General features: G+C 40.5%; 1 long non-coding RNA gene across 1 annotated transcript in view; it reads right to left on the minus strand.

Moving 5' to 3' along the window:
* The window catches only part of LOC116559850, a 35,734-nt gene that overhangs the window by 9,400 nt on the left and 7,595 nt on the right, over window positions 1-18,739 (minus strand). The window contains exons 2-3 of the long non-coding RNA XR_004272655.1: window positions 10,748-10,912; window positions 9,396-9,543 (exon numbers count right to left, since the gene is read on the minus strand). This is a non-coding gene — a long non-coding RNA (uncharacterized LOC116559850). The remainder of the gene's footprint in view (window positions 1-9,395; window positions 9,544-10,747; window positions 10,913-18,739) is intronic.

The following is an 18,739-nucleotide window of genomic DNA, read 5'->3' on the forward strand; positions in this document are numbered from 1 at the left end:
AGTCTCATTCCCACCATGCCCCCTCCCCAACATCACCAGGTTTGTTTCCAGGCAGCAGATGAGCAAGGCTGAGAACTTGCCCCAGGCTGCCAACCTTCTGGCTGTGAAAGCAAGCGGGGCTTTCAGGTTTTGCGCCTCCTGCCTGCCATGGCTTCTGTGCTGTGTCTGCACTCCAGATTCATCCCCTCCCCAACATTATGTCCAGGAAACTTTGCATTCAGTTGAAATTGTTACAAAGTTCAGCTGGAAGTTTCCTTCTCTCTGTGTTTTTTTCCCAGTTCCTCTGGAAGCCCTCCCCAAGGACATCTGTGAGACAAAGTCAGAAATGGTTTCCCTGGGGACTGTGAGAGCCCACAGGGCTCTTCCTGCTGCTTCTACCCTTGTATTTCACCTGTCTCAGCTCCAGGGATGGTCAAATCCTTCTCCCATGATCTGGACCTTCAGCTTCCCTGGTAAGGGTGTATGTCTGGGAACAGAAGATTCCCCTTTCACACTTTGGGGACTCACAGTTTTTGGGCTGTCTCCCAGGCCTGCAGGAGCAATCCACTCCCTTCAAAGGGTCCGTGGATTCTCTCGGCTTTCCTGGTACATACCTGCAGTAGTCATTTCAGCAAAAGTTCATGATGTGATTCTCCACATAGTGCTCTGTCTCTCCAAGTGGGAGTGCCGGCTTTCTCTAGTTAGGCTAGCAGTGAAGTTGTCATGTGGACACGCTCAGGACCTCTGGTAAGCCAAGATGTTTCAGACAGTGAAATTAGCTATTGTTTTCTCCTTCCTTGGATCAGATTATTCTGCCAGGAGTTGCTATAATGGCTTGAGTTGGTTGGCCTCTAGCCAGGAGGTGACACTTTCAAGAAAGAATCAACTAAGGTAGTCACAGGGAGATCTAAGCTTTCCCTAAGATGGCCAGGGTAAGTCTTTTGGTTTCTCAGGCAATGGGCTGGGCCATAAAGCTCCAAAGAGTTTCTATCTTTTGTGTTCAGTTACCAGGGCAGGTAGAGACTTACCATGAGGTGGGGGCAAGGCTAGGCAGGTCTGTGCTCTGACTCTCCTTGGGCAGGGTTTGCCACGGTCACTCTTGAGGGTGGAGGATGGTTCTCAAACCAATGTTATATTCAAGAGGGGATTTTGGCTGCCTCTGCCGTGTCATATAGTTCACCAGGGAAGTGGGGGATAGCCAGAAGTGAGAGGCTTTACCCAGCTCCCATGCAGTTGGCGAGGCCTGTCTCACTCCTGCAGTGCCCCACTCAAACCTCGCTCCAGGCTGTGAGCTTCCCCACTGAGAAGGCAAGCACAGTTTTTGGACCTCGTCCCTCCCGTCTGCCCACTCTATTGGCAGCAGTTCCTGCACCCTTATCTCCAGAAGTTCATGTTCGTCCTCTGGATTCTGCTCAAGAAAATTTGTGCCCAGTCAAAAGTATTACTAATTTCAGTTGGAAGCTTCTTTTTCCTTTTGACACCTCCCTAATTCCACTGGCTGCTTTCCCTGTGAATCCCTGTGAGATATAGTCAGTGATGGCATTCCTGAGTTTCAGCTGGAGACTGGGAGTGCCTTTTAGGCCCTGCTTCTACTTTCTTTTTTTCACTCTGTTGCCCAGGCTGGAGTGCAGTGGCGCGAACTTGGCTCACTGCTACCCCTACCCCCACCTCCCAAGTTCAAGTTATTCCCCTGGCTCAGTCTCTAGAGTAGCTGGGATCACAGGCATCTGCCATCACACCATCACATCTGGCTAATGTTTGTATTTTTAGTAGAGACAGGGTTTTACCATGTTAGCCAGGCTGGTCTTAAACTCCTGACCTCAGATGATCCACCCACCTCTGCCTCTACTTTTGTATTTCATGAGGTTCCCTAATCTGTGTCAGCTTTAGGTAAGGTTAACATCTTCTCCTGTGATCTAGATTTTCAGATTCCCCAGTTCCATCTTTCACACTTTGGGAACTCACAGTTTTTTGTCTGTCCCATGGAATTTGCAGTGGCCTACTGCTTCTTTGAACTGATCTGTGAATTCTTTCAGTTTTCCTGGTACATTCCTGCGGTGGTTCCTGGAGCAACAGTTCATGATGTGAGTCTTTACACTGTTCTGTCCATCCAGTGGGAGCTGCACATTAGCCCTGTCTCCTATCTGACATCTTGTCTCCTCACCCTTTGTCTATTTTTAATTTTTTAATTATTGAGTTAAGAGCTCTTTATCCCTTATCAGATATATGATTTGTGAATATTTTCTACTATTTGAGGATTATTTTTTAACTTTCTGATATGGTTCAGGTTTGTCCCAACCCAATTCTCATCTTGAATTATAGCTCTCATAATTCCCACGTGTTGTGGGAGGGACCCATTGGGAGATACTTGAATCATGGTGCAGTTTACCTCACACTGTTCTTGTGGTAGCGAATAAGTTTTATGAGATCTGATGGTTTTACAAGAAAAAACACCTTTCACTTGGCTCTCACTCTTCTCTTGTCTGCCATCATGTGAGATGTGCCTTTTATCTTCCTCCATGATTGTGAGACCTCCCCAGCCATGTGGACCTGTAAGTCCATTAAATCTCTTTCCTTTGCGGATTGCCCAGTCTTGGGTATGTCTTTATCAGCAGCATGAAAATGAACTAATACACTCTCTTAATGGTGTCCCTGGTGGCTCAAAAACATTTCCTTTTAACTTTAAAGTTCTGAGGTACGTGTGCAGGATGTGCAGGTTCGTTATATAGATAAATGTGTGCCACAGTGGTTTGCTGCCCATCACCTAAGTATTAAGTCCAGCATGCATTAGCTATTTTTCCTGATGCTGTCCCTTCCCTGCCACCTCCACAAGATGTCCCAGTGTGCGTTGTTACTCTCCCTGTGTCCATGTGTTCTCATTGTTCAGCTCCCACTTATGAGTGAGAACATGTGGTGTTTGGTTTTCTGTTCCTGCATTAGTTTGCTGAGGATAATGGCTTCAAGCTCCATCTATGTCGTTGCAAAGGACATGAATGTTTTCCTTTTTGTGGCTGCATAGTATTCTATGGTGTAATTACACTACATTTTCTTTATCCAGTCTATTATTGATGGGCATTTGTGTTGATTCCATGTTTTTGTTATTGCGAATAATGCAATGAACACACACATGCATGTATTTTATAATAGAATAATTTATATTTCTTTGGGTATATACCAAGTAATGGGATTGCTGGGTCAAATGATATTTCTGGTTCTAGGTCTTTGAGGAATTGTCACACTGTCTTCTAAAATGGCTGAACTAATTTGCATTTCCACCAACTGTAAAAGCATTCTTATCTATTCATAGCCTCATCAGCATCTGTTGCTTCTTGACTTTTTAATAATTGCCATTCTGACTGGCATGAGATGGTGTCTCACTGTGGTTTTGATTTGCATTTCTCTAGCAATCAGTGATGCTGAGCTTTTTTCATATGTTTGTTGGCTGCATAAATGTCTTCTTTTTAGAAGGGTCTGTTCATGTCCTTTGCCTACTTTTTAATGGGGTTGTTAATTATTACTAAAATATCATTTTATATCTTTTAAATGAGCTGAGAGAAGAAAAGCAAGCAAGCATATATTTTGGGGGATTATATTCACCAGCTAATTTGCCATTTCTTATTCTCTTCATCTTTTCCTGTAGTTTTCAGTGAGCATATGGTGTCCTTTCCTTGCAACAATACAGCTTTGTCCACCTACCTCCTTTTTGATGTTATGATCAAGTATATTTCTACATGTTATAAGTCCCGAAATATAATTACACACATATTACTTTATACCATTTTTTAAGTAAGTTAAGAAAAAGGAGAAGAAATATGCATTTATGCTATCTTTTATAACTACATAATCACCTCTGTTAGTGCTTTGTTTCTTTTTTTTTTTTTTTTTTTTGGGATGGAGTTTCGCTCTTGTTACCCAGGCTGGAGTACAATGGCGTGATCTCGGCTCACCGCAACCTCCGCCTCCTGGGTTCAGGCAATTATCCTGCCTCAGCCTCCTGAGTAGCTGGGATTACAGGCACGCGCCACCATGCCCAGCTAATTTTTTGTATTTTTAGTAGAGACGGGGTTTCACCGTGTTGACCAGGATGGTCTCGATCTCTTGACCTCGTGATCCACCCGCCTCGGCCTCCCAAAGTGCTGGGATTACAGGTTTGAGCCACCGCACCCGGCCCTGTTTCTTTATTTAGATTTAAATTATTGTCTGCAGTCACTTGCTTTTGGCCTGAATAACTTCCTTTGCCATTTTCTGTAAGGCCATTTCTGTACTGTAGCAACTTTAGATACTAATTATTTTCCTTTTTCCATGCTTGTTCATGTTACTTGCTTATTTATTTAGTAACCTGGTTAGAATATTTGAGTACGTCCATTTCCCATGCAGCGTGAAGCCTCTGATATTCTTGAGAGGGTTCAGTCTTGGGCATGGGCATAGCCATCCTGGGATGACTGGTTTTGGCAGGTCTCTCTTTGTCTCTATTTCTTATCTGTCTTCTAAACTGTATGTCTCTGTAGCATCACATCCAGCTGTTAGGCTTCATTGATTGCTGGCTGATTACTCCATTTCTTAAAAATAATGTGGTAGTGCATACATTGCTCCACTCTGATCTAATTAAATTTGGGTGTCCTGACAGGGTCGGGCTTTGAGGTTTTCTCTGACCACAGGAGGAGTCATCTTAGAGTTAATCTCCTCACCTCATTCTTTCTGGTAATCCAGGGAACTTATAGTTTTGCTTGTTGCTCTCATGGAGTTACCAGCCTCCTCTTTAATTGCTTATCACCAAAATCTCCATCGTCCTTGAGAGTTCCTTTAGGATTGAATTTACTCACACTTTGTTCCAGATCAATTCAATTGGGGGAAGAAGCTTCTACATCTTGTTATTTTGACTTGTCTCTTCATCTGGCAAAATCTCTGAACTACTACTCTGGAGATGACAGCAGGCAAAATCACTCACTTCTCAAGGAATATTGCTGATCCTTCTTTTGTGTTTCAGAGCCAAGGAAATGTATTTTGAACTATTTATGGCCTTTAATAATTGAATAAGGTAGTACACTCCTGTGAGCAAGATTTGGAACGTTTGTTTTTCTCTGCCTGGTTCCCATACAATTTGGAAACTATCTGTGAGTATTCTTATGGCAATATCGTTGTTTGCATCAGTGGAATAAGAATCCATTTTTCTTTTGCAACAGGACACAATTGGAAAAATGGTTATTTTACCAAGTCTGTAATTGGAAGGACATGCTTCTCTTTAAGGGGTCAGTCTCAATTTGCAGAGCTGGTAAAAGCCCCATGGGGAGACTGGCCTCATACCCACATCTACAAATTCCCTGTACAGGATTCCCAGCCTGTGGTCAGTAAAGAATGTCACTTTCTAACAGGTCCAGGAACTCCAACTTGATCTTGGGACCTTAAGATGTCAGGATCACCCAACTCACAGGTATTTGAGGATAAACCCATGGCTGGGCTGGGCTTTAAAAATCTTGACTGAGATCCTTTGGAGAATAGAGTTCCATCAAAGCCAATCTAAAAGGCTTATGTAGAAATAATTGTGCTTGCTGCACTTTATGCAAATAACCAGGACAAGTATAAAACTAGTCTATTTTGCAAACCACTCAGCCCTATCACAATTTGTTTTAACAAAACTGAGGACTGGAGAGAAAGAAATTGTGTTCCAAAACTTATCATACATTTGTCATTAAATTCTAAATTCACTAGTTGTTTTTAAGTTTTTGCCTACATTTTAGACAAATCCTGCTTGTTCCTGTGAACCAACCAGCAATCTCTGACTGCAGTTCAGAAAAAAACAAGAAAAATGGGTAGTGTAAAAATCTGGATCAGTATTCTAGTTCTGAGCAATTATCCTGCAAATTCTGCGAAGTGATTGGAATAAATAGGATGCCTATCACTCTGAGGTTTCTTTTTTAGGAAAGTAAGACCAAGAAAGCTAACCAAAGCCAAGCACCATGCACTCAAATCCTACAAGCATAACTGTAGCCACCACTTATCTGGGTGTATCACAAGACATCCTTTTCTTACCCTTGTTGGAGGTCTCATTTCCATAACTTCACCTTAGCATTTGGCTTATGATAAGGAGTCCATTCAATGCCCCTAAGATACATTTTTGTTCTAAACTTAATTCCAAGCTTTGGGTCAAAGCCCTAGGAAAGAGAACTGGATCTAAGGAATCCAAAGGCAGATGACAACAGAGGTCAAAAGACACAGCACAAGTGAGTATGGCGAATTCCTGCCGATTAAGCCAAGCCCAACCTTCCTGTTTCATGGATAAAGCCCACATTAGTATCCACGGCATAAATGAGGTCTAGGGAACTCCAAGGCTACTGACAGAAGGGGAGATAGGGCATATGTTGGTAAGAGCAGACAATTCCAACCCCTAGAGCCCTCTGCTGCATGGGTGCAAGCCGCTTTGGTACTCATAGTGGCACCAGCTGAGGTCACCAGGACTTGGGGATATAAGGACAGAAGAGGAAAAGAGGATGCTCTTCCCTCTCTCCCTCACTTATCCTGTGTACCTGCTAGGAAGAGAATGGAACTAGGGATGCCTGCTCCTCTCTCTCTAGTTGGGTAGCCATTCAGCTTCAGTCTGTAACCCTTTCAAATTCATCCTGAACAAATGTGACTCCTTTGAAAAAAACAAAAACAAAAAACCTTATTTTTTTGTTTCTCCTCCTTGGTTCTCTCTTCACAGAGAGGTAATTGTGTCTCTCTAATGACAGGACACCCCCCTCAGATGCATCCTCTAAACTGGAAAGAGTTTATCCCCCAAACCTTAAACTGGTTGGCTTAGGATCAGGTTCAGAGGAATAGAAACCAGAAGCCCAACATGTCAGCAAAAGGGTAAAGTTTTTTTTTTTAACCAGTCAGTCTTTTGGCCTCCCTCTCCCTGTGCAAACTCATAAAAGACCTAAGAATTTTTGAGCTGTCCTTACTCCTCCCCTTGTTTTGTTTTGATACATGTTTTCTAATAACCCCATTTGTCTGATCTTGACTTTAGGCCATTGAATTCCAAACTGTCACGTAGTCAGAGCCTCTGATAGATGGCCCTTTCTGCTAGGAACCCTTTGATAGGTCTCTGAGGGAGCTCTGACTGCCATTTTTCCAAAACAGCACCCCCTGTCAGCAGGAAGCAGTTAAGACCGGTCTTGGTCCTAACCTTACTCTAAGGGCAGTTAGATGTCCTTCTTAAGAGAAGGGAATGAGACAGCAAGGTGGAAGGGGGCCCCCAGAGAAATTCCAACCAGCCTGCACACTGGGAGAAATGTGCACTGGGATGGAGCCACAGAAGTTCACTTCATTCGCAGTGGGGAGGAGGCTGGCACCTCCTCTTCCTGTGTGAAAACTGGGATTCAAGCTGTGGGACTCTGGCATTGCAAAGGATCCCTGCTTCATTCTTAGTTCCCCTTTTCACTCATCTAAACTCTCCTTTACTCACCCTTTAACCCTTCCAGGAGGCTAAATTTTTGTGGCTGTGGAATGAACAAGAATTCCATTGTTATGGTTAATACTTAGTATCAACTTGATTGTATGAAAGATACGAAGTATTGATCCCGGGTGCGTCTGTGAGGGTGTTGCCAAAAAAAATTAACATTTGAGTCAGTGGGCTAGGAAAGCCTTAATCTGGGTGGGCACCATCTAATCAGCTGTCAGCACAGCTAGAATATAAAGCAGGCAGAAAAATGTGATAAGGCTAGACTGGCCTACCCTCCCACACTACATCTTTCTCCTGCGCTGGATGCTTCCTGCCCTGGAACGTCAGACTCCAAGTCCTTCAGTTTTGGGACTCAGACTGGCTCTTCTTGATCCTCAGCTTAAAGATGGCCTATTGTGGCATCTCGTGATCGTGTGAGTTAATACTTATTAACATCCATATATATATTTATATCCTATTAGTTCTGCCCCTCTAGAGAACCTTGACTAATAATACACCTACCTTTAACTGAACTAAGGAAAAGTCCCACAACAATATGTTTTGCAAATATTTTCCCCCCATTCTGGAGACTGTCTTGTCATTTTGTTCGTTATTTCCTTTGCTGTGCAGAAGCTTTTTAGTTTGATGTAGTCCCATTTGTTTATTTTTGCTTTGTTGTCTGTGCTTTTGGTATGCTATCCAAAAAATTACTGCCACGGCAGTGTCAAGGTGCTTCTCCCTGTTTGTTTTTTTCTAGGAGTTTTATGGCTTAAGATCTTATATTTAAGTCTTTAATCTAGTTTAATTTTTATATATAGTATAATATAAGGATCTGATACTTTTTAAATTTTTGCATCTGGATATCCAGTCTACCCTACACCATTTATTGAAGAAACTTCCCTTTCCTCATTGTGTATTTTGGTGTACTAGTCTAATATTAGTTGACCGTATAGATTTTCTTGAATAAATATGTATTCATTTGCTATATGCCCTTAGGAAATTTACAGAGACTTTAAATAGGTGCTAGTTTTTAAAAATAATTTTCACCAGTTAAAGCTGTTTTGTATGGGAGCAGCTTTGAGCTCCTCATACTGTCATTCTAGAGTCATATCTCTCCAATTATCTTTAGATGAAACTTAACTGATTAGGGTAAAAGAAACAAATTAATGTAAATGCAAAGAGAACAAACCTGAAGTCTAACTAATCTGGTTATTAATGGTAATTATTATTTACAGATAGATTTATTTGTAGTTCATTAACTGCAAACTTGCTTCATTTGTGTGCTGTAACTAATTAATCAGAAAACTGCATTGAGTGATGGGACTCTAATGTGGTTTGACTTTTTAAATAAATTTCAAGATTTGAACATCAAATTTCAGTGGAGCATTAAATAAGCACTTCAGTGGATTGAAAAATTGGTGATTATATACATCTTTCTATAAGGCAAATGCTTCAGTATCTTAAGTGTCAGTGTGCCTATACACCCAGGTTTTAATATGCCTGCACCATACCATATGCTATGTTTGCAAAACTAGCACAATAAGAAATTATATTATTTTATAGAGCACACAGCCTCTGGTTTAATTAACCAAGAAATATTTTTAGAGTGCCCACTGCCTAGAAAGTCACTGTGCTAAAAGATGTAGATAGCTCAATAAATGTAGTACCAGACACCTATCTCCAAGAAGCTAATTATTGAACCGGTAATATATTCTCTAAACACATTAAAAATAACTTCTAAGATATAATAGTTTAAAAACAGATGAGTGGTGAGGATGGATTAAGATGAAAGTGAGGCCTTTAATGGTTGAAGTATTTTCTGTTAGATCACTGGTTTGGTGGGGTACAGTGGGGAAGGTTTGCTTCTGCTCCATGCAGTGTTATCTGGGGAGTGGTAGGTAGTGGATGATGATTAATTGAAAGCTGGAGAATTTGCTTCCAACACAGCTCCCTCATGTAACTATTTAAAATTACTAAGGAAATTATTGGATTCTACCTGGATCTTGATTTGTTTAGATGCTCCTGTGGTCCACGAAGGGAGAGTCTCAGATTTTGCATCGTCTTATCTGTATGTAATCTGAATCCAGATACTTCCAGAACGGAGAAAGTAGTTTTCTTTTTCTGTCTCCTTGAGAATAATCCACCTAGGAAATTAAGAGAAAGCTGAGTAGTTCCTGGCTTCAAGCAAATTAAAGTAGGGCTGAGGGGGGCAGCCAAAATTATGGTAGTGAGTGGAAATTTGCTTAGGAATTACAGTAATTTCCTCCAAAGAACTATGTGGCTTTATTCATAGTCACCTATTGGGTGCCAAAGCTGCTTGAGACTGTAGAGGCCATATTGGACTATGCTGATGATTTGCCTCAGAAAAAGCATTTGAAGCCAATGGTTTGCATTGATAGGAGAGAAGGCAAGGGGTGTCAGGAAGGTAATTTAGGTGAAAGCCACCACTTCTGAGAGCAATCACTGCTAAAGAGAGTTCCTCCTATAGAAAGCTCCAGGGTATAGCCTCCAGTGGGAACCAACTTTAGCTCCTGACCATCAGTAGTAATGGAAGAAGTCTCAGCAGGACTAAAGATCCTACTATCTTGGCTGGAAATGTCAGCAGGAACTGCTGTGAGCCCCTGAAGGGAAACTATCAGAGAAGGTAAATTTGGATTAAAAAATAGGGAACATTCTTTGGAAGTCAGTGGTCCAACCTTCCCTCCTAGTGAGCACTGACCTTAACATTGATAGGAAGAATAGATTGACATTTAATAGACTTCAGTCAAAAATCATATAGCACAGTGGAAAGAGCATGAGCCTTGGGGACTGTTTGACATGGTTTTCATCCACGTTCTCCCACTTACTTGTTTGTGCCCATTGGTGATTTGTATCATTTCTTGTCATCCACTTAAAAAAATAATAGGGTGCTACAGAGAGGGCTGAATGAGATAATACATGCAATAGAAACTGGTACATTGCAGGTACTCAAAATATAATAGCCAATATTGTTCTTTCCTATGTGAAGTAGAAACTGATGAAACTCCAAGGCCTCTAGCCAATTATTGAGCCTTTGAATTATATCCTGCCTCTTGTATTCTTATAGAAATTATCTAAGGGAATGTAGTATGGGAAAATTATTAAATAAGTACCAGAAGCAGGCCCTGTGCCTGTGAAAGCCAGCACACTATTACATGGAAATGGACTGGCAATCAGTCCTAGCAGTTTCATGAGCTCTAGAGACCAGCATTCCCCTTCTACTTATTTCCAGTGATAACTGCAGGAGACATCATTATTATACTGGTAAAAGAGCTGTAGTCACAAAAGATTTGGTTTCTGGAAAAAATTTTCAACTTAAGTTTCCCTCACCTCATGTATAAAAGATGCAAGCCAAAATTCTCTTTTAAAAATCCACCACTTGTTTTATTTCTTCTTGCCCAGCTCTATGAATAATAGCTAGATGTTTTGGGTATCACTTTGCAATTCAAAATCTGAGCCTTTCAAGGATGCTTCTTGATTTGATGTTCCAGGTGGCTGAAGAGGAAATGGACTTTAAGTGATTGTTCATGGCTTTGAAAGATCATGATCTATTTCCTGCAGTAGGTTTAATGTGCACCTGAAATTTAGCCCTCACATTTTTCTGATTATGGATACAAATCCTATGACAGTGGCACGTAGCTCATTGTCATGCATATCCAACGTTCAATCTAGGCAGGGCTCAAAGCTGATGGGCACTTCTGTGATTGGCATTTCAGAGTTGCATTTATTTCGGTCCTACACTGCCTTTCTTACTTAACTCCAGCATCAAAGGAATTTGAACAATTTGGCTGGTGGGCACAAGGGAAGGTTATGCCTTACTGTATATATAATCATTTATATTTAGTTCTCTCAAAATATGTCATTCTTTCACAACTTAAATTTTGCATGATTTATTTATAAAAGATAAAGAAATTGACATATTTCAAGAAAATACTGTAAGAATTATGGATGTGAGCATCTGAAGCATCATTATGCATTAAAAATCCATAAAGTTTCTAGAGATACTACTATTTTTGGTGTAGCATCAAATCATTGTTCTAATAAAAAACACTTTTGAACATTATGAAATATTATTTGCATCTAGAGTTTGGTGCAGATAACAATATAATTAAAATGTTTTATATATATCATTTATACACTCAATCTCAATGAAGTAAATTTATTTTATTATATATCCTTTTTTAAAATTTCAATAGGTTTTTGGGAAATAGGTGGTGTTTGGTTACGTAAGTTATTTAATGGTGATTTCTGAGATTTTGGTGCACCCATCACCCAAACAGTGTACACTCTACCCAATGTGTGATCTTCTATTCCTCATCCCCTCCCACCCTTTCCCCCGAGTGCCCAAAGACCATTGTATCATTCTTACGCCTTTGAGTCCTCATAGCTTAGCTCCCACTTATGAGTAGGAACATACGATGTTTGGTTTTGTATTTCTGAGTTACTGCACTTAGAATTATGGTCTCCAGCTCCATAACAAAGTAATTCAGATGTTTGTTTAACTACAAAATATTTATTAAGAGTCTATTTTGGGTTGAGGATCCAAGATGGCTGAATAGGAACAGCTCTGGATTGCAGTTTCCAGTGAAAACGCAGAGGGTAAGTGATCACCGCATATCCAAACGAATTTTTACCGCCCACAGACCAGGAGATTCCCAGGTGGAAAAGCATCATGAGTCTCCAGCACAGCTGTTTCAGCCGGCGCAGTGGGTCTCTGCACAAAAACTCACACAAATCTGGGCACCATTTCAACTGGTGACTGGAACACCTGGGAGACAGAGTCACCCATTCAACTGAAAAAAGGGGACTGAAACAGGAAAACAGGTGATCTGGCTCAGCTGGTCCTACCCCACAAAGACCAGTAATCTGAAACACTCTGGATTGAGAATTTCACAGTAAGCACAGCTGGACCCGGGATGATCCAGCTCTGTGGGGGGAATGGCGTCTGCCATTACTGAGGCAGTCCACCACTACTGAGGCAGTCTGCCATTACTGAGGCAGTCCACCACTACTGAGGCAGTCTGCCATTACTGAGGCAGTCCACCATTAAAGAGACAGTCCACCATTATTGAGGCAGACTGCCATTACTGAGGCAGTTCTAACTATTCCCCTATAAACAAAATGGCAAAGACGCTCACACGGCATCTAGAGAGAGCTCATAGCAGCTCAGCAATGCCTCTGCTGGCAGACTGTGACTAGGCTACCTCCTCGCTGGGCTGGGCATCTCTGAAAAAAGGCATCGGAATGACAGGAACTTTGAAATAAAGCCCCACCTTCCAGGGACAGAGCACCTGGGAAAAAAAGGCAGTGATGACTTCTGCTACAAAAGACTTAAAAGTACCTGCCAGCAGCTCTGAACAGAACAACAGAGCTCACAATTCAGCACTTGAGCTCCTGTAAGGGACAGACTGTCTCCTCGAGCAGCTCCCCAAGGCCCATATAACCAAAGGGACACCTCATAAAGGAGAGCTTAGGCTGACATCTGGTGGGTATCCTTCTGGGACAAAGATAACAGAAGAAGAAACTGGCAGCAAACCTTACTGTTCTGCAGCCACTGCAGGTGATTTCCAGGTAAGCAGGGTCTGGAGTGAACCTACAGCAGTCCTACAGCAGGGGGGCCTGAATGTTAGAAGGAAAACTAAGAAACAGAAAAAATAACTTCATCAGCCACAAAAAGGACATCCACTCAGAGACTCCATCTGAAAGTCACCAACCACAAAGACCACAGGTAGATAAATCCACAAATATGGGAAGAAACCAGTGCAAAAAGGAAAACAAAAATGCCTCTCTTCCTCCAAGGAATCACAACTCCTCACCCAGCAAAGGAACAAGCCTGGATGGAGAATGAGTCTGATGAATTGACAGACACAGGCTTCAGAAGGTGGGTAATAACAAACTTCTCTGAGCTAAAAGATCATGTTCTAATCCAATGCAAAGAAACTAAGAACATTGAAAAAAAGGTTTGATGAAATGCTAACAAGAATAACCAGCTTACAGGGGAATATAAATGAATTGATGGAGCTAAAAAACACAACACGAGAACTTGGTGAGGCAGACACAAGTTTCAATAGCCAAAGTGACCAAGCAGAAGAAAGGATATCAGAGATTGAGATCAACTCAATGAAATAAAACGAGAAGGCAAGATTAGAAAAAAAAGAGTAAAAATAAATGAACAAAGCCTCCAAGAAATATGGGATTATGTGAAAAGACCTAATCTACATTTGATAGGTGTACCTGAATATGATGGAGAGAATGAATCCAAGCTGGAAAACACTCTTCAGGATATTATCCAGGAGAACTTTCCCAACCTAGCAAGGCAGGCCACCATTCAAGTCCAAGAAATACAGAGAACACCACAAAGATATTCCTCAACAAGAACAACTCCAAGTCACATAATCATCAGATTCACTGGGGTTGAAATGAAGGAAAAATGCTAAGCACAGTAAGAGAGAAAGGTCAGGTTACCCACAAAGGGAAGCCCATCAGACTCACAGTGGATCTTTCAGCAGAAACCCTACAAGCCAGAAGAGAGTGGGGGCCAATATTCAGCATCCTTAAAGAAAAGAACTTTCAACCTAGAATTTCGTATTCAGCCAAACTAAGCTTCATAAGTGAAGGAGAAATAAAATCCTTTATGAACAAGCAATTGCTCAGAGATTTCATCACCACCAGGCCTGCTTTACAAGAGCTCCTGAAAGAAGCACTAAACATAGATAGGAACAACCAGTACCGGCCACTCCAAAAACGTACCAAATGGTAAAGAGCATTGACACTATGAAAAAAAATGAATCAACTAACAGGCAAAACATCCAGCTCACATCAAAATGGCAGGATCAAATTTACACATAACAATATTAACCTTAAATGTAAATGGGCTAAATGCCCCAATCAAAAGACAAAGACTGACAAGTTGGATAAAAAGTCAAGACCCATTGGTGTACTGTATTCAGGAAACCCATCTCATGTGCAAGGACACACATAGGCTCAAAATAAAGGGATGGAGGAAGATTTATCAGACAAATGGAGAGCAAAAAAAAAAAAAAACAGGAGTTGCAATCCTAGTCTCTGATAAAATAGACTTTAAACCAACAAAGATCAAAAGAGACGAAAAAGGGCATTACATAAAGGTAAAAGGAACAATGTATCAAGAAGAGCTAACAATCCTAAATATACATGCACGCAATACAGGAACACCCAGGTGCATAAAGCAAGTTCTTAATGACCTACAGAGAGACTTAGACTCCCACACAATAATAGTGGGAGACTTTAACACTCCACTGTCAATATTAGACAGATCAACAAGACAGAAAATTAACAAGAATACCCAGGACGTGAACTCAGACCCGGACCAAGCAAACCTAATAGACATTGGCAGAACTCTCCACCCCAGATCCACAGAATATATATTCTTCTCAGCACCACATCACACCTACTCAAAAATTGACCACGTAATTGGAAATCACTGCTCAGCAAATGCAAAAGAATGGAAATCATAACAGTCTCTCAGACCACAGTGCAATCAAATTAGCACTCAGAATTCAGAAATTAAGAACGACACAACTTCATGGAAACTGAACAACTGGCTCTTGAATGTTGACTGGATAAACAATGAAATGAAGGCAGAATAAAGATGTTCTTTGAAATCAATGATAAAAAAGACACAACGTACCAGAATCTCTGGGACACACTTAAAGCGGCATCTAGAGGAAAATTTATAGCAATAAATGCCCACATGAGAAGCAAGGAAAGATCAAAGATCGACACCCTATCATCAAAATTGAAAGAGCTAGAGGAGCAAGATCAAAAAAACTCAAAGGCTAGCAGAAGACAAGAAATAACTAAGATCAGAGCAGAACTGAAGGAGATAGAGACACAAAAAACCCTTCAAAAAATCAATAAATCCAGGAGCTGGTTTTTTGAAAAGATCAACAAAACAGACAGACCACTAGCCAGATTAATAAAAAAGAAAAGAGAGAATAATCAACTAGATACAATAAAAAATGATCAAAGGGATATCACCACAGATTCCACACAAATACAAACCACTATCAGAGATTACAGCAAACAACTCTATGCACATAAACCAGTAAACCTGGAAGAAATGGATGAATTCCTGGACACTCACACCCTCCCAAGCTTAAACGAGGAAGAAGTCAAAACCCTGAATAGACTAATAACAACAGCTGAAGGTGAGGCAGCAATTAATAGCTTACCAACCAAAAAAAGCCCAGGTCCAGATGGGTTCACAACTATATTCTACTAGACACACAAAGAGGAGCTGGTACCATTCCTTTTGAAAATATTCCAAACAATCCAAAAAGAGGGAATCCGCCCCAGATCATTTTATGAGACCAACATCATCCTGATACCAAAACCCGGCAGAGACTCAACAAGAAAAGAAAACTTCAGACCAATATCCATGATGAACATAGATGCAAAAATCTTCAATAAAATGCTGGCAAACCTATTGCAACAGCACATCAAAAAGTTTATCCATCACGATCAAGTAGTCTTCATTCCAGGGATGCAATGTTGGTTCAACATACACAAGTCTGTAAATGTAATTCACCACATAAACAGAACCAAAGACAAAAACCACATGATTATCTCAATAGATGCAGAGAAGGCCTTCAACAAAATTCAACAGGCTTTTATGCTAAAAACTCTCAATAAACTAGGTATCAATGGAATGTATCTCAAAATAATAAAAGCTATTCATGTGACAAACCCACAGCCAATATCATACTGAATGGGCAAAAACTCGAAGCATTCGCTTTGAAATCTGGCACTAGACAAGGATGCCCTCTCTCACCAATCCTATTCATCATAGTATTAGAAGTTCTGGCTAGATCAATCAGGCAAGAAAAAGAAATAAAGAGTATTCAATTAGGAAAAGAGGAAGTCAAATTGTCTCTATTTGCAGGCAACATGATTATATATTTAGAAGACCCATCATCTCAGCCCTAAATCTCCTGAAACTGATAAGCAACTTCAGCAAAGTCTCAGGATACAAAATCAAGGTGCAGAAATCACAAGCATTCCTATACACCAATATAAAAGAGAACCAAATCAAGAGCCAACTCTCACTCACAACTGCTACAAAGAGAATAAAATACCTAGGAATACAACTAACAAAGGATGTAAAGGACCTCTTCGAGGAGAACTACAAACTACTGCTCAAGGAAATAAGAGAGGACATAAACAGATGGAGAAACATTCCATGCTCATGGTTAGGAAGAATCAATATCGTGAAAATGGCCATACTGCCCAAAGTAATTTATAGATTCAATGCTATCCCCAACAAGCTAACAATGACCTTCTTCACAGAACTGGAAAAAAACACCTTAAACTTCATAAAGAACCAAAAGGGAGCCCACATAGCGAAGTCAATTCTAAGTAAAAAGAACAAAGCTGGAGGCATCACACTACCTGAATTCAAACTATACTACAAGGCTACAGTAATCAAAACAGCATGGCACTGGTACCACAACAGAGTTATAGACCAAAGGAACAGAACAGTGGCCTCAGAGGCAACACCACACATCTACAACCATCTGATCTTTGATAAACGTGACAAAAACAAGCAATGGGGAAAGGATTCCCTGTTTAATAAATGGTGTTGGGAAAACTGGCCAGCCATGTGCAGAAAGCAGAAACTGGACCCGTTTCTGACACCTTACACTAAAATTAACTCCAGTTGGATTAAAGACTTAAACATAAGACCTAACACCATAAAAACCTTAGGAGAAAACCTAGGTAAAACCATTCAGGACATAGGCATAGGCAAGGACTTTATGACTAAAACACCAAAAGCATTGGCAATAAAAGTCAAAATAGACAAATGGGATCTAATTAAACTCCAGAGCTTCTGCACAGCAAAAGAAACAATCATTAGAGTGAACCGGCAACCAACAGAATGAGAAAAAAATTTTGCAATCTATCCATCTGACAAAGGACTTATATCCAAAATCTACAAAGAACTAAAACAGATTTACAGGAAACAAACAAACAAAGGCATTAAAAGTGGGCAAAGGATATGAACAGACACTTTTCAAAGGAAGGCATATATGAGGCCAACAAACATATGAAAAAATGCTCATCATTACTGGTCATTAGAGAAATGCAAATCAAAACTACATCTCATGCCAGTTAGAATGGCAATCATTAAAAAATCTGGAGACAACAGAAGCAGGAGAGGATGTGGAGAATTAGGAACACTTTTACACTATGGATGGGAGTGTAAATTAGTTCAACCATTGTGGAAGACAGTGTGGCACTTCCTCAAGGACCTAGAAATAGAAATTCCATTTGACCCAGCAGTCCCATTACTGGGTACATACCCAAAAGATTATAAATCTTTCTATTATAAGGACGCATGTACACGTATGTTCACTGCAGCACTGTTTACAATAACAAAGATTTGGAACTAACCCAAATGCCCATCGATGATAGACTGGACAAGGAAAATGTGGCACATACACACCATGGAATATTATGCAGCCATAAAAAATGATGAGTTTCTGTCCTTTGTAGGGATGTGGATGAACCTGGAAGCCATTATTCTCAGCAAACTGACACAAGAACAGAAAATTAAACACTGCATGTTCTACTCATAGGCAGGTGTTGAACAATGAGCACACATGGACACAGGGAGGGGAGCATCACACACTGAGGTCTGTGGGTGGTGGGACTAGGGGAGGGACAGTGGAGGGTAGGGAGTTGGGGAGGGATAACATGGGGATAAATGCCAGATATAGGTGATGTGGATGGAGGCAGCAAATTACATTGCCATGTATGTACCTATGCAACAGTCCTGCATGTTCTTTACACGTACCCCAGAACCTAAAATGCAATAAATAAATATAAATAAATAAATAAAAAATAGCATGAAAGAAAAAAGAGTCTATTTTGTGCCAAGCCCTGAACTAGCACTACATTTTAATAGGTATTATTCTAGCTGTAAGTACAGACAAAAAATTTTATACACACACATGCAATGATTAAAGATTGTTATACCTGTTACAAAGGAAAGAGTGTGCAGGGATGATGAAGTTTATGAGGTGATCTACTGCAGATAGAACAATGAAGGAGGAACTCCCTAGAACTTAAGTGAAGTCACATTTAAGGTGAGAGCTGAAGAATGAGGAACCAGCCAATTTTTTCATTTTGTTTCATTGTGTTTTAATTTTTATAGGTATATAGTAGGTGTATATGTTTAAGGTACACATGAGATATTTTGATAGAGGCAATGCAATACATAATAATCACATCAGGGTAAATAAGGTATCCATCACATCAAGCATTTATCCTTTGTGCTGCAAA

This window comes from Sapajus apella, unplaced genomic scaffold (assembly GCF_009761245.1).
Source record: "Sapajus apella isolate SASKATOON/1434 unplaced genomic scaffold, GSC_monkey_1.0 scaffold24, whole genome shotgun sequence".
NCBI classification, from domain to species: domain Eukaryota; kingdom Metazoa; phylum Chordata; class Mammalia; order Primates; family Cebidae; genus Sapajus; species Sapajus apella.